Consider the following 14,365-nt stretch of genomic DNA (forward strand, 5'->3'; position numbering starts at 1 on the left):
GTAATTGCGCATGCAAAGAGCAGCAGTTTTCAATGGTTAACCTAACCTAACCTAACCTCGAACATCAAAGTGACGCGCCTGTGCATGGTCGCTCGATGAAAACATGAAAACACACGTGACCTGAGCAGCGAGAGTAGCGAGGTAGGCGAGGGCTTTCCGCTTCCTGAAGTTGCCGCGTGGCGTGTCGTGGCGTGTCAGTCGCGTCGCCCGTATACACGCTTTCGCCAAGGATCCACGACGTCGTGCGTATATAGAGTGCATCTTACCGCAAAACAACGAATGTGTGTCGCATCGCTGTTGTGGGTTCTGTGTGGTTGATTCTGCTTATATACTGATATGCTAGTCATTGCCTAGTTTTAGATATAGTGCATCCAAGTGGCTTTGCGTACGTAATAACCCGAACGGCAGCCTTTGCGTTTTACGTAAATCCGGCGGTTCGCGTCGCCTTACTTGGAGTGTACTAATTGTAAAACTTGCTACGTATTGTAATGAGTGCTCGGAAAATACGTACCTTGCTCGCTTGGTTTGCCAGAGGCTCCCAGGTGCCTACGGCTACCGGAGGCCAAAGAGCAAAGGTGATGCTTGGAACTCGTGGAACAGGCGTGGCAGCAGCTCCTCAAGGGCACGGCAGTGAAAGGATTTGGGGGTGAAAGAAAGCAAGAGTGACGTCTTCCGGAATGCACGGCGCAAAGGAGGACTGAAAAGCGACGGTCTGGCGGGCAAACCTCTTCTTCTTCTTCTTGCTCGTGCCACGCGACGGCACCCGCTGCGCGTGACTTGCACCTTGTTCTTGTTTCGAAGATATGGCACTGACCCACCACAGAGAACCAGGCGCATCTGAAGTTTTCTTTTTGACTGAAGAGCACCAGCAAACCGGACTTTTACCTGACTTGGCTTTTTTGCGGGATTCCTCTTCCTGTCGTCAAAAGGAAGCAGCGGCAGACGTTAGCGTAAACGAAAAGCAATTAAATTGCAACTTAGGAGTAAGAACCGGGCAGTCGTATATTTCGTGTCCGCGTCCGTCACCAAAAACCTTGAAGGACGCTTACGCTTCCACTTTAAGAGTGGAACGCAACAGTCTTGCGCTGGAAGACTCCAATTTTAGCTGTCAAATTACCTCTTGTCATCAGCCCAGCTAACTTTCTGCCGTCCACGACTGTGCTTCCGTTCCCTTCGCACCGATTTCGTAACTCTAGTGGTCCACCGGTTATCTGCCCCACGCCTTACATTGCCTATCCAGCTCCATTTCGTTTTACAAGGCAGCTGTCTATGGCGAGGATCCCGGGATTTCTTCGTGGCATAACGTTGCCAGAAAACAATGGCGGCAGATGCGGGTGGCAGTGCCGGGCAGAGCAATGGCTCATACCCCCGTAAGTGGCGAGGCTAGAAGCAGCGACTTATCACAAGCAAAAAGGGGCTTGTGGTTGAGTTTCCGCGTAACAGAATTAAGCTGTTTCGCATATTCAAATGACAATCCCACGCTACCATGTCTAGGTTGTGCGCATATAAATTTTCTGCCGCAAATATACTTTCAGAGCTTGAATTAGTTCAGTAACGCTTATGTGCCACGCGGAGAGTCTGAGTGGTTGTGGTTAGGGAGAATTTTATCTAATGGACAATGCCCCCGACACCGACACCGACACCGGATTTGCTGCCACGCGCGGCCCTTAACGTTATCGCGTTAAAATGTGGAAATCTTAAGGTGATCACTTTAAGGGTCGCGTGTTCCAGAAAAGGACCCCGTTTCGTCTCGCACTGCCGGGATCGGCTTTGAGAACCATGGGTGATCCCAGCGGCAGTGCAAAACAGGAGCTCGTACCCCCGTAAGGCAGAGGCTCCAAGCAGTCAGCAAAGTGACGCGAAAAGTGCATACAATATTTGTAATCACGCATACAGAACAGCATTCCTTTCAATAAAGAGCACAGCACAAGCATCCGAGCCATATAATTGACGAAAAGGCGCTCGCGATAATGCGAAGCAAGTAGGGCTCCCCGCACATGTTTCCTGGTGTTGAGAGGTACCAAGCTTCTCATGGGTAGCATGACACGAGGGCCAAAGGTATGAACTAGAGGAGATCGTGTCACTGACCAGGCAAGAGGTAGCCAACGAATAATGCTTTTAATTCTTAACGAGGTCGAAGCATGATGACCAAAAAGGCGCTGAATGCCAGAGGCGCCTAGAGTTAGAGTATACGAGTATGATCCCTGCGGGAGCCATATATAGTAACTACAGAGGCGCCGACCTTTTATATCAACCGGAGGAGTCGAGAGAGAGAGATTGTGGTTGTGAAGAGCCGGAGGTGGCAGCTGTGCATCTCCGGGCGCAAGAACAGTGCCAGCAAGGCAGATAGCACTGCACAGGGCTGCGCTTTCCGACATGCCCACAGCTCGGCGCACTGCGTTCACAAGAATGCGCTGTGCGTTCAAAACAACGCACAGCGCCTTCAAAACAACGCACAGCGCGTTCATAACCGCTTCACCGCCGGAGTTTCAGTGTACTGCGATGGACAAGAGTTTGCCGCCACTGTCCAGAGGCAGTGGCTGCAAACCCAGGCTGGAATCCGAAATGCAAGTGGCCGTGCCTCTCGACCTCGATGTGGTATGGTGGTCTCGCCCTTAGCGTTGGCTGCGGTAGCAACATTGTCCTCCTGGAAACTGAGAACTGCACCACCGGCGAGGTGACACAGCCCTGATTAGCAGACACCACTATGTAAGCCCACCTTCACATTTCCTCTGACAGTTGTGAGCACTGAAAAGCGGTACTGTCCTTGCTCTTGGTTTTCAGTTTTAGTCCCGTTTCAGTGTAGTCCCTTGGCTTTCAGTTGTAGTCCTATGCTTCCGTTGCCTATTCTGCAAGCCATCATCATCAGCCTATATTTACGTCTACTGCAAGACGAAGGCCTCTCCCTGCGATCTCCAATTACCCCGGTTTTGCGCTAGCTGATTCCGACTTCCGCATACAAATTTCCTAAATTCATCACCCCACCTAGTTTTCTGCTGTCCTCGACTGCGCTTTCCTTCTCTTGGTATCCATTCTATAACTCTAATGGTCCACCGGCTAGCCACCTTACGCATTGCATGGCCTGCCCAGCTCCATTTCTTTCTCATAATGTCAATTATGCGGCTGTTGCCTGGATTTCCGCGAAATGAGGAAACAATGCTGAGCCGCTTACGCTTGGGTGTTGCATTCACAATGCTTAAGGCCGTTTCACATGGTGCGATTTTGCAGTGCGAATTCCGTCGCATGCGACGAAAATCGCAATCGCAGGGCCGATTCTGTGATTTTCGGCTGCCACCGACCGGTTGGTCGCAGCGTCGCAACGTCGCAGCAATCGCTGCGATTTTCCGTCGAAATTGCGCCGAGAGCTATTTCGCGGTCTGTTTTGGAAAATGGCGGCGGTCACTCAACGCAGCGTTTATAGATACTTTTTTGTCTATAAATATTGGATCAACAAGGCTCGAACAGTGCTACTAATTGAGTGGGGCCTTGGATTGCGCAATCGGTACGTAACATCAGCACCGACACGCGAACATTGCAGATAAAAACTCGTAGGTCAGATTCGGTTCTGTGATTTCTATGCGTTTGTTGACACGCTACATTGCTAATCTGGCGACGCTGTTTTTTAGGTTGGCTTCGGGTGCTGATAGTACGTACTTTTCCGTGATTTTCCGTTATTCACATGCGCTGCGAGTTGGTAAATACTACGAGGTGTCCCTCACGGGAAGGCATGGCCTTCGGATGTCTTCCCAATTTTCTGGTTCTGGAGACAACTCGCGATATACGAAAACGCCACAGTTTTATCGCGGTATGCAATTACGGACGGAACAATTTCAAGAATATGCAACTACGGACAAATTATATGGTCAATAGGCATTTAGTTGCAGTCGGTTGGTTTGGGCTTTCATGCGCATTTTCCCCAATGAATTATCTCATTTCAAGGTTCTGTTACTTCCGCTGCGAGACGCGACTGCTTATCAAGCTCGCAAAGCGAAGCTGCAAACTATATATCGTATTGAATGTTCTATATCGTTCTATATTGTTCTATATCGTAATGAATATATCGTAATGAATTATGTGGCGTGTCCTACAAAACCTGGCAGCAAGCAACTCTGGGCGTCGCACCAGTCAGATTGTTGAAATCGCAGTCATGTGAAAGAGCCCTCAAAAAATCGCATTGCGACCCATGCGATCGCACCGATTTTTTTTCGCTCCAGTCGCAGCATGTGAAACGGCCTTAAGCCATATAGTGCACCATGAATTTAGTTTGTCCACGTTGTGCTGCAAAGTACCGTTAAATGGCAACTTACGAATATTATCACACAATAATCGAAAAAGAAATGTGCATTACATGATATGTCATTGCACCATGAACTTTGTTTATCACACAATCACCGATAAACTTATGCACAGTAGATCAAATACCATCACGCATATCATAGATATATAGGCAAAACAATAAGCTTTATTGCTTAAGGAAATTCTTAATGCACTAGAACATGAGAGGATGTTCTGCTGCGGCTAACAATGCATTAAAAATGGCTTCAAAGAAACGCTGCTGTCCAGGGGATCACAGAGGAATCAATGGCAATTGCTTTCATTTCGAAGACGAAGCATTTTTGCTGTACCTTGCCATAGCCTTAAACACAATCAACATATAGCATTTGAATAACTGCGTTTCGCAAGTTCTCCCGTTAACGTTAGGCCTAACGTTTTCGTTCCATAGCTCTTTGTGTGGTCCCTAACTAGTGATAGAGCACCCGCCTTGGTGGCGGGAGGTTGTGAGTTTGATTCGCACAGCCGTCATCCACCCACTGGTTCAAAAAGCCACAAGCGTACCCCAGCCTGGCGGTCGGTTTCCTTAAGGGGTGATACGCTTGTGAAAGGAGACCTGCGCCTTAAATTACCGTCAAAACGATCATCAAGACCCTGATGTTTGGGCCGCGGCCATGGCGGCCAATTCCCATGTGGTGCCTCAAAAGCACCCATTGAGGTGGGCACGACTTGGGGTTGGTTAATCGCCTCCTAAGGGATGGCCGTAACATCACTTTTTTGTGCTCACGAGGGTTATGGCGGGAATTTATGGCGCAGGCTCTTTTTCCAAGCGTATCATGCACTCCTGAAGGGAAATATGCCGAGCCACCTCCCTCGACAAGGTCTGTCCTCCGAGGAGAGGCTGCTCAAGTGCGTAGTGTGGTTGCAACCTTTGATCCTGTTGCTGAGTGGATTTCGCATCTGGACGCTTGTGCTTGCTTGCCCGATTCTGAAACTTTCATTGGACTGCGTAGCATGTGTGCATTTGTTTTATATGTGTGTCTAAATCTAATGGTATTCTATTTTTTTTAGAGTGGAGCTGTTTACCTCTAGCCCGCGTATGCATTCTCCGGACGCACTACAAGAGGGGAAGGAGGGGCGGTACCCTGGGCGGCTTGAGTCGCTATCGTGGACAGGCATTAAAGCGATACGATTTGACATGAATGGAGCTGATTGTGCACGTGGCCTGGACTTCTGTGGTTATAACAGCACACGCGTTAATGGGGAGAGGAGGAGGAGTGTGGCGACATCACTGCAGCAATGATGACGGCTAGGGGGATAGGAGGAAGGAGTGTGGAGACAACGCTGCAGCAGTGGAGACGGGTAAGGGAGAGGTGGAAAGTATGTGGCGACGGTGCCTGTGCACGTGGCCTGCGCTTTTGTAGTTATAACGACACGAGCATCCGAATTCGACTTATAACTGCCATCTGCTATAACTGCCATCTGCTAGCCGCCTGGTTAACTCAGATGGTAGAGCGGCTGCCCCGGAAAGGCGGTGTTCCCGGGTTCGAGTCCCGGACCAGGACGAATTGTTCTTCAACTGCGAGGCTTTATTTCTTGGAACCCGGTTGGGTTTTCATTGTAGCAATTGCTGCATTTGGGTGGATGTCTCAGTTTCCCTTTAATTACTTATCTCCACCTTGCGGATTTCCGCTGAACTATTACGTCAAGGCAGCAGAAGCAGTAGCAGTGGAAAGGCTGAAGGAAGAGTCAAAGAAAGCTACGCTTTAAAATTGAAAACAGCGCGCGTTCGTCACCCTTTTTTCTGCACTATGGAATCATGACTTTCTGCGCACGCCGTACAACGCGCGTAAAGTTTACGGCAAGGGTTGGCCAGAAGTGCTTTGTGCCGAAGGAAAAGTGCGCCCTCCCATCTGGATCAATATGGAAGAGCTGTTTCACTGCTCAAACGTCGCGACAGCACAGTCACCCCTGCATCGATGCGTCGTCGGCGCGGAGCGAGTCACGAGGAAAAAAAAAACATTGTGCCAAGAAAATGCGCATGTGTCGAACTTTCCTCTCTTTCTTTTTTGTATTGCGATAGCAATTATATGGACACTAAAAAAGCATTTCTGCCTTCGGCGTCACCGTCGCCGTCGTCGTGAGGTTCCATGTGACGTCAACGGCGATGAAACCATCGCCGCGCGCCGTATGCTGTATGCGCGAGTGAAAGCGGGCGAGGGACGCGCGCTTTCACGGGGAGCGAACGCACGGCTTAGAGCAAACCCGCGGCGTTCTGCACCGTGCTCCCTGAAGGGCTGCAGAATTAGGCGTCTCCTTGCTCCTTTACAATCACTATATATATATATATATATATATATATATATATATATATGGAGCAAACGCAACTTCTTCCGTCACGCGTTAGGCCGTGGGGGGGGCGGAAGGGAGGGAGGGGAAGCGAAGTTTAGCTGCGGCACCAAATGCGTAATTATATAAAAAAATCACAGCATATCCACGGGGTGAATGATGATGAGTGGGGCGAAGCTCCGGGGGATCATTCGGGTAAACCACAGCTATGGACGAGAGATAAAGAGAGCTCGCGTCGGGAACGAGAGAGAAAGAGAGCGCGCGTCGGGAACGAACGCCCTTGTAAAGCCCCTATATAAGGGGCTTTACGCCCTTGTGCACCGCAGCGCCCCTAGCTACGGCGACAGAGAAATCGCCGGAAGCGTTTCTCCGGAAGCGGAATCTGGCTTCCGGAAAGGCTGCAAGCGGCACCGGATGGAAGCAGGCGAGAACGGAAGTTCGCCCTGTGCGGTATACTTATAATAGTTAAAGAAATATACTCCTTTACTGCTATACATACGTTCGGACCACACGCGCCATTATTGGCATTCCATAAGACATAGAGTGGCTACCTCTACTACAGCAGAGGAGGGCACGCCCCACACCCTATAGGCAGCTTCGCACTAAAAGTTGCGAGGCCATAAGGTGGTATAGACTTCCGACGCGGCTCGACGAGTTAACCGTCCGACCGCCCCCAGAGGTACCGGCACAGTCACCAACGCCGCGCGCGTTCGGTTGCGAAACGAAGGGCAAACACACCGACGGGCGTCGACAACAGTTCTGCGTCGGTTGCTCGAGTGTTGCTTGATTCCAAGTTTGGTAAATCTGATAAACTACATAGTCCTTAATCATATGCTCCTCTACTAATTTGCTATCGCAATTGATGCTTCGCCTTTCGGATGAAACTACGACATTTTTTTTTGCCTGCATTACCTCAGCATATTTTAAATTTTTATCCCTACGGCCAAGTATGTTCTGAATCATTTTTACCCATACAATCATTAGCATTATGTCAGTACTTTTTTTATTAGGTAACGAAATAATTCCAGCTGTGGTATAAAGGCGAGCATGAACACCGGTGGTAATTTAATGCTTCAACTTAAAATTCGTTGAGTCAGCAGGAGGTTATGTTGACTCTAAGGAATCTGCTACGACTGTGGGTATTTAATGATCTTATGTGCGTTCTGTTCAATTTACATTTCTCACTTTCAATACCGGAAGGCTGTGATTTATTTATTGTCACTCTAAATACTGCGCTTGTTTTTACGATATGTATGTGCCAACACAAAATGAAGAGAGGATTCGCACTAGTTTTCTCTGTTAGCTTGTATGTCATAAATTTGCATAAACCTCATGTGTGTTCAAAAAGAAACCGAACTATTGCTATAACATCTTTATTACTTATTGTACAACGATATAAGCATTGTCGCCCTCAAAATAGTCCCCTCTACTGGCAATGCACTGTACCCCTTGTTTCTTCTATTTTTGGAAATCCTCCTGAAACGCACTATCCGCGATGGCGCGCAAGTCTCTTGCCGAATTGTCCTGAATCTCCTCTGTGGTTTGGAAACGACGCCCTTTCAACTTGGTTTAAATTTGGGAAACAGAAAAAAGTCTGCTGGGGCTAGGTGCCGATATTACGATGGATGGGGTAACAACGGGAGCGTGATGTTTCGCTAGATAGCTGCGGACAAGGAGCGACTCGCGAGCCAGCGCATTGTCACGATGCGCTGCCTCACGCATCTTGAATCCAGGCCTCTTACTCACACAGCATCCCTCAAACACGCTAGAATTCCCTGGTAGACTTCCTTGTTTACCATCTGTCCACGTGGGACCAATTCCCGATGGAAAATCACATTGAAGTAAAAAAAAGGCACAGGCCTGCGCCATACACGCAGCATAGTCACAGCGTAAGCTGGGGAAGCGGCTCCATAGGCGTTAAAATTTTTTTTTTTGCACTAAGCACTACAGGGTCTTCGCGATGAAGTTTCTTCACGTCCTCTTCACGAGAACAATTCGAGCTGTCTGCCCGGCGTCGAGGACGAGCTCTGGCTTGCGCCGCAACACGTGGACACACTGTTCTTCTCTGCACTGCGGTCTGCTGAGCCCGACGTTGCCGGGTTGCAGCCGCGCGCGTAGCTCTACAATTCGCTTCTTCAGCAGAGGTTCGTACCTTGCGAGGAGGCGCGATAACGTGTATCGAAGAATAAACACCGTCATCTAGACTACATGCCACACATATCACATCCCTGGACCCGTGGCACGATGCGATGCTGTTGATGAACGGGGTGGTGACAAACAGTCACCTAGGATACTTGAGTTAACGCGATCCGGCTACATGCAGCCTGCATGTGGCCGGATCATCGGGATACCTGGTGAAATATAGCGCAAATGCAGTGCAATGTTCGCACGTATCGAGCTACGCGGCGCGAATGTCACCTCGCATGACAGTCGCCTAGCTTGCTTTGTTTCATCAGGCACGCTATACATGTTTATCATTCTTGCATTTTTGTATGAATCTCCTTAATCTTGTTGTTCGTCCTCAAACCTTCCCGATCTACCTTGTACATATACCTATGCAACTGCTGCATGGCGTGCCACCTGGTGTATTATTATGCATCTGAAATATAATGTGTGCACGTAACGTCGCAACGTGGCGCGCTTTTCACATCGCATGACAAGAGGCACGCTACGATGCTACGATTATTGGCATCCCCTTTAAAACAAATCGGTGACAGAGTTACCTAGCCAGTTAATGATGACTATGATTATTGCTTACTGGCATGCCCTTTGAAACGTGGCGGGGACAGATTGATTGACATGTGGCATAATAAATCATCATATGTAGGCAATAACACTTCCTTCTCTGAAAGCTAGCTTATCTGATATTTTTGCTTGGTAATGGAGAATGCATGTGAGACCACTATTCTAGTAAGTTATTTATCGGCATTATTCAGTATCGCAAAGCAAAGGTTAACCAGAGTGGTTCAATGCAAAACCAGACTCTGGTTTGCTGTATTTGCAGCTAATAAATTTTTTCAGAACCGTCCAGCAAAGTTTATTTAGTTTCTCTCTTTCTATTGACTGCTACAACACTAAATTTCCAGCCAATTCTTCATGACTTACCTTTTCAAAACTCATTCCTTTGTGCAACATGTCCTGTAACATAAACGATCCTTGGTACAATGCCCATGTAAAACGCTCAGCCAATAGAAAGACAGCATGAATATCGTACTACTAAGTTTTCTTCTTATCACGCACGATGGAATGCCTACAATATTGCAGCGGGAGTCCATGCGCCCTTATGGCAGCCTTAAAGGTTGCTAGAAGTAAATATTTCAAGAACCATTACTTGCTATGTTGATTAACAGTTCCAAACAATTCTGGAATGTGATTGACCTTTCCGGTCACAATAATAATATTCTTGTTGATGTTACTGGGACTACTACATGGGATGATGAATGTCCCTCTGTCCTTAACGATACTGTCTGCAATAACTTTGTCGTAGTTTCTAATGCATCACTCCATGTCATTGGATTATGTGAATGCCTTCGTATGAACACAATAATTATTTATTCATGCGGTGTGGCTAAGGTTATAGAATCATTAAAGATTTCGGCTAGTCCTGGTTTCACCCTCAATAATTCAAAACAAAAAAAACAATGTCTTGTAATTCCCGAAAAATTTCTACGAAATTTTTCAGCGCTCTCTTGACTCGCGTCACATCCCCGCTCACTGGAAGCCAGGGAAGGTCATTCCACTCCAAAAGTCCACTAATAAGAATTCGTCTCACAAATCTCGTCCCGACTCTTTAACCTGCGTTCCCTGTAAAGCAATTCAACATATCATGTCTTCTCCAGTTGCCTCGTCTATCGAATCCATCTGATTATTTTCCTCTTCGCAACATTGCTTTCGTAAATCAATCTCTTGTTAAACCCAGCCACTCTCGCCCGTAAACAATACCTAGTTCTTGACCGCACTTCCTTGGCTGATGGTGTTTTTCTTGGTCGCACATGCAATATCCATTACCAAGCACAAATGTCAGATAAGCTAAAGTTTTCATAGACGGAGGTGTTATTGTCTATATATAGGATGATATGTATATGCCGCGTGTCAATCCGTGCCCTCAGCGTGAAGAGCAATCAGTGCTGTGTACATGAAAGTTTTGTAATGTTTTTTTTTTATAAGGATAAGCGTTTGTCAACAAAAAGGTGCCTATAGGTCGCCGAACTCACTCGTTAGTAGACGCACTCAGACACACTAAGCATCAGACCTACCCGTGAGTCCTAACGCTGAGTGATGCAGATGAGAGAAAATTCGTCTGGCTCTCAGTCTGAATGAGCTCTAAGCAAAAAATCTGCCTCCATTCCACCCTGCGAAAGTGGATGTACACCGAAGCTTTTGCCGACATTAAACAAGCACAACTGACGTCAGACAAGCACCACCAACACAAGCGACGGACGTCACGCCGAACGCGGGCGGAAGTGCAGCATACATCGTCATTCTTCTAGGCCCTTCGCCAATCGCCATTGCCTTATCGAACTAAATGATTATTTAAAAGTTAATTGCGTCAGAAAAGGCGTTAAGTACGACATACACACAAGCTGCAGACATGGTAGCTACGGACCGTTATTCAAGTATAAGAGAAAGCCTAAATGTTTTGCGCGGAAACTCAAAGACAAAGCCCGTGTCCCGTTGGCGATGTGAAGTTTGTCTAAGTGGCCTTTAGGCGGCCTTATCGTTTTTGAGAAGTGTTTGGAGCAATGTCAATTACGGTCGCAGCACGCGCTGTGCGACAGATGCAGCGGGCAGAGCGCCCACGCGTAAAGGGCAGATACATTGTGTGCGCACGTTCCTCATGCGCGCACGCAGTTGAGCCTAAGGGCAGCATATATCCTCATTCGAGCAGGCTCTCCGCCTGGCGCAAGTGCGTCATTCAACTAGTTCCATTCCAATGTAAAATGCTTCGCAAAATTTGTATAATACAATATACACACAACCTGCAGAACTTACAGCATCGGGTTGTAAGTCGAATATACGATAAACCATAATTGTCTTACGCGGAAATTCAAAAAAAGACCTTCTTCAAGTGTCGTTTCTTTTTGGGTGAGTACAGACCGAAAAATCATGACCAACTAGAGGCTAAAAGCTTAGTCTGTAAAAAAATATTATAATGCGTAAGCATTCTTTGGCGAGTACCTCAGCCAAGTGTAATGCCTTGCATCTCCAAGCAATGCGCAATGCGACCCCCCTCCCCGTGCTGGCTCTCCCCTGTTTCTCGTACGTTGGGGGACGCAGCACACTTCAGGTAGGTTTCAGGTTCCTTGTAATAAAAAAATCAACAGGCCTTCCCGTGTCGAGAAAATAGGGGTAAGCGAAGCTTGTCCTGTGTGTGTATGTGACCTTCGTGGCGATTTTCTTTCTTTCTCTCTCTCTATCTTCCTTTCTCTCTCTTGATTTCTTTCTCTCTTTCTATATGTCTTCCTTTCTCTCTCTTTCTCTCAGACCGTGTTGGTTCTCTTTGTTTCTCTCTCTCTTTCTTTCTCTCTCTTTTTCTTTTTCTGTCTATCTTTCTCTCTCTTTCATTCTCTCTTTCTTTCTCTTCACTCGTTTTCTGACCTTCGTGGTGATTTTCTATACTTCTCTTTCTCTTGGTATTTCTTTCTCTCTTTATTTCTTTCACTCTCTCTCTCTTTCTTTCTCTCTCTCTCTCTCTCTTTTGTCACGGGTATGTGCCATTGAGCTTGGAGCCTTTCTGCACAATCGCCAGTATCGGCCCACTTTTCAGCGTGTCACCGCCGCCGCCGACACTTGTGAGCCCATAAAGCTTCGCCTAAAATATTGAGGGGAACGAGCCTAACCAGACCTGTGGGAATAAAAATTAAGAATTCGTATTCGACAACGCATTCTCGTAAATGAAGCTTCAGAGTTTCTACTTAGCCACCATCTGGTGTGCCAACGGAACCTAATGTGCCAAAAATAGGTGTTAATTAATACACATGCTTAGGCATATCTGTCTTGAACCAAAATCTTCCTAAACCTTGAAGCAGTGATGTATGCCGAAGGTCTTAGGAAGCTCAGTACTGGGCTTATAAGAGGTGCCGCCGCTTGTGCGTCTGCTGTCTCGTTCACGAAGTACCACGCACCCTGGTACTCATACCAAATCAAATGGATGAGACGTAAACGCTGGGGGAGGCGGCACAATTCAGGTAGGTTTTGAGAAGAAGCGGAGGAAGACTCACTGCGAAGCGCGAAACTTCCAATTCAACGTGACTACCGGCGAATATGGATATCGGTTGTGTCACTGCTGGAATTGCGAATTTACACTTATGGCACGTAGTGTCAAATGCAAAACAACTGTTGAATCTCCGGACCGACCAGGACTTACGAAATTCCCAGCGCCTCGCACGACATCCACCAACTGAACAAAAGAGGAGAGCCGTACCTTCTGCGTTGCAGTTGTTATTAGTTGCAAAAGTGGTATTACCGCCATTACGTAAAGTGAAGTAATCTTTGTGCCCAACTCAAGAGCGTCTGCTTTTTTTTTCGAAGTAGGGCCGAGTTCTATCCCGAGCTGACAATAGCAGACGTGTGCACCACTCAAACAAAAGTGCCTGACACATTTATGTGTCAAAACACATAAATAAGAAATCGCATACATTTAAAGGTGTCTTTACTTCCCGCGCTGCAATTATCGCGTGCCATACTTAATTATTTTAAAGCGAAGCTTTATTTGCCTCTTCTCCGTAACCGAGTGAATGAGCACAGCGAAAGATGAGAGCGAACGCGGAGCGCAGCGTTGCGACGAGTAGCGCGCGTAGTTATTAGGCTTCCACAATGCGCTCGCTCGTCTCCGCTTCGTTCGAGGGGACGCGCGCATCGAGGCACTCTACGCGTCGTCTGTTCACCAAAGCGCTGCATGAGCAAAGGTCTGTCTGCGCGGCTGCTGTGAATCACGCGCACGCGTTAGCCACGCGTTGCCTCTAGCGATCTCCCGATTAGCAAGGTTGTCGCGCCACACTTCGCTCCGTTTGGAATGTGCCGCACGAGACAGGTAGTGCGCGCCAGCCAATATATCGCGAAATGTAAACAAGTATAGAGCAGCGCCTGACTTTCAGGTGCTTCTGCTGCTGGATAGTCTTGCCGCGTGTGCCGCTGGGTTTCTTGCAACACCAACAGATGGCGCTCGCCTCCGCGCATCCCGGGCGGCGCCGCCACCGCTGCATTTCACAGTTTGTGCGTATGGCACGTGCTGTGCTTGCTGTGCTATGCCACGAAGTGCAGGTGCTGAGCTGTGGAGGTCGCGTGCTGGGCTGTGATTACATAATGTAAACATTACAATCGCCCGTAGCCTGAAGATAGTGCTTGGAGCGGCCGTCTCATTAGCGTGCTGTCCACGTATGCAGAAGGAGCAAGTAAACGCTCACCAGATAAATGGCTCCAAAGCGTGCGCTCAGCGTCGAGGACACCCAGGCCCGAATGAAGCGTCACGCGGAACAGGAGCGTCTTCGCTACGAAGCCAAACGTGGTGGAGACCGTGAATGTACGCATAAAATGTTTACATACAATTATAATATTTAATTGAATTGCGTGCCGACCGTTAATTTAAATAAAGTTTAACACTTCTGCCACGGTGTGATGTACCATGTGAGGCAATGATAATGTTGAACCCTTTTAGAGATTCTGAACGATGACGCAGAACACCACCTCAAGTAAACACGTCTCCCTGTTGATTCTCTGGACTACGCAGACAAACAGCATCGGT

The sequence above is a fragment of the Dermacentor silvarum genome, chromosome 11 (genome assembly GCF_013339745.2).
Source record: "Dermacentor silvarum isolate Dsil-2018 chromosome 11, BIME_Dsil_1.4, whole genome shotgun sequence".
In the NCBI taxonomy this organism is placed as follows: Eukaryota; Metazoa; Arthropoda; class Arachnida; order Ixodida; family Ixodidae; genus Dermacentor; species Dermacentor silvarum.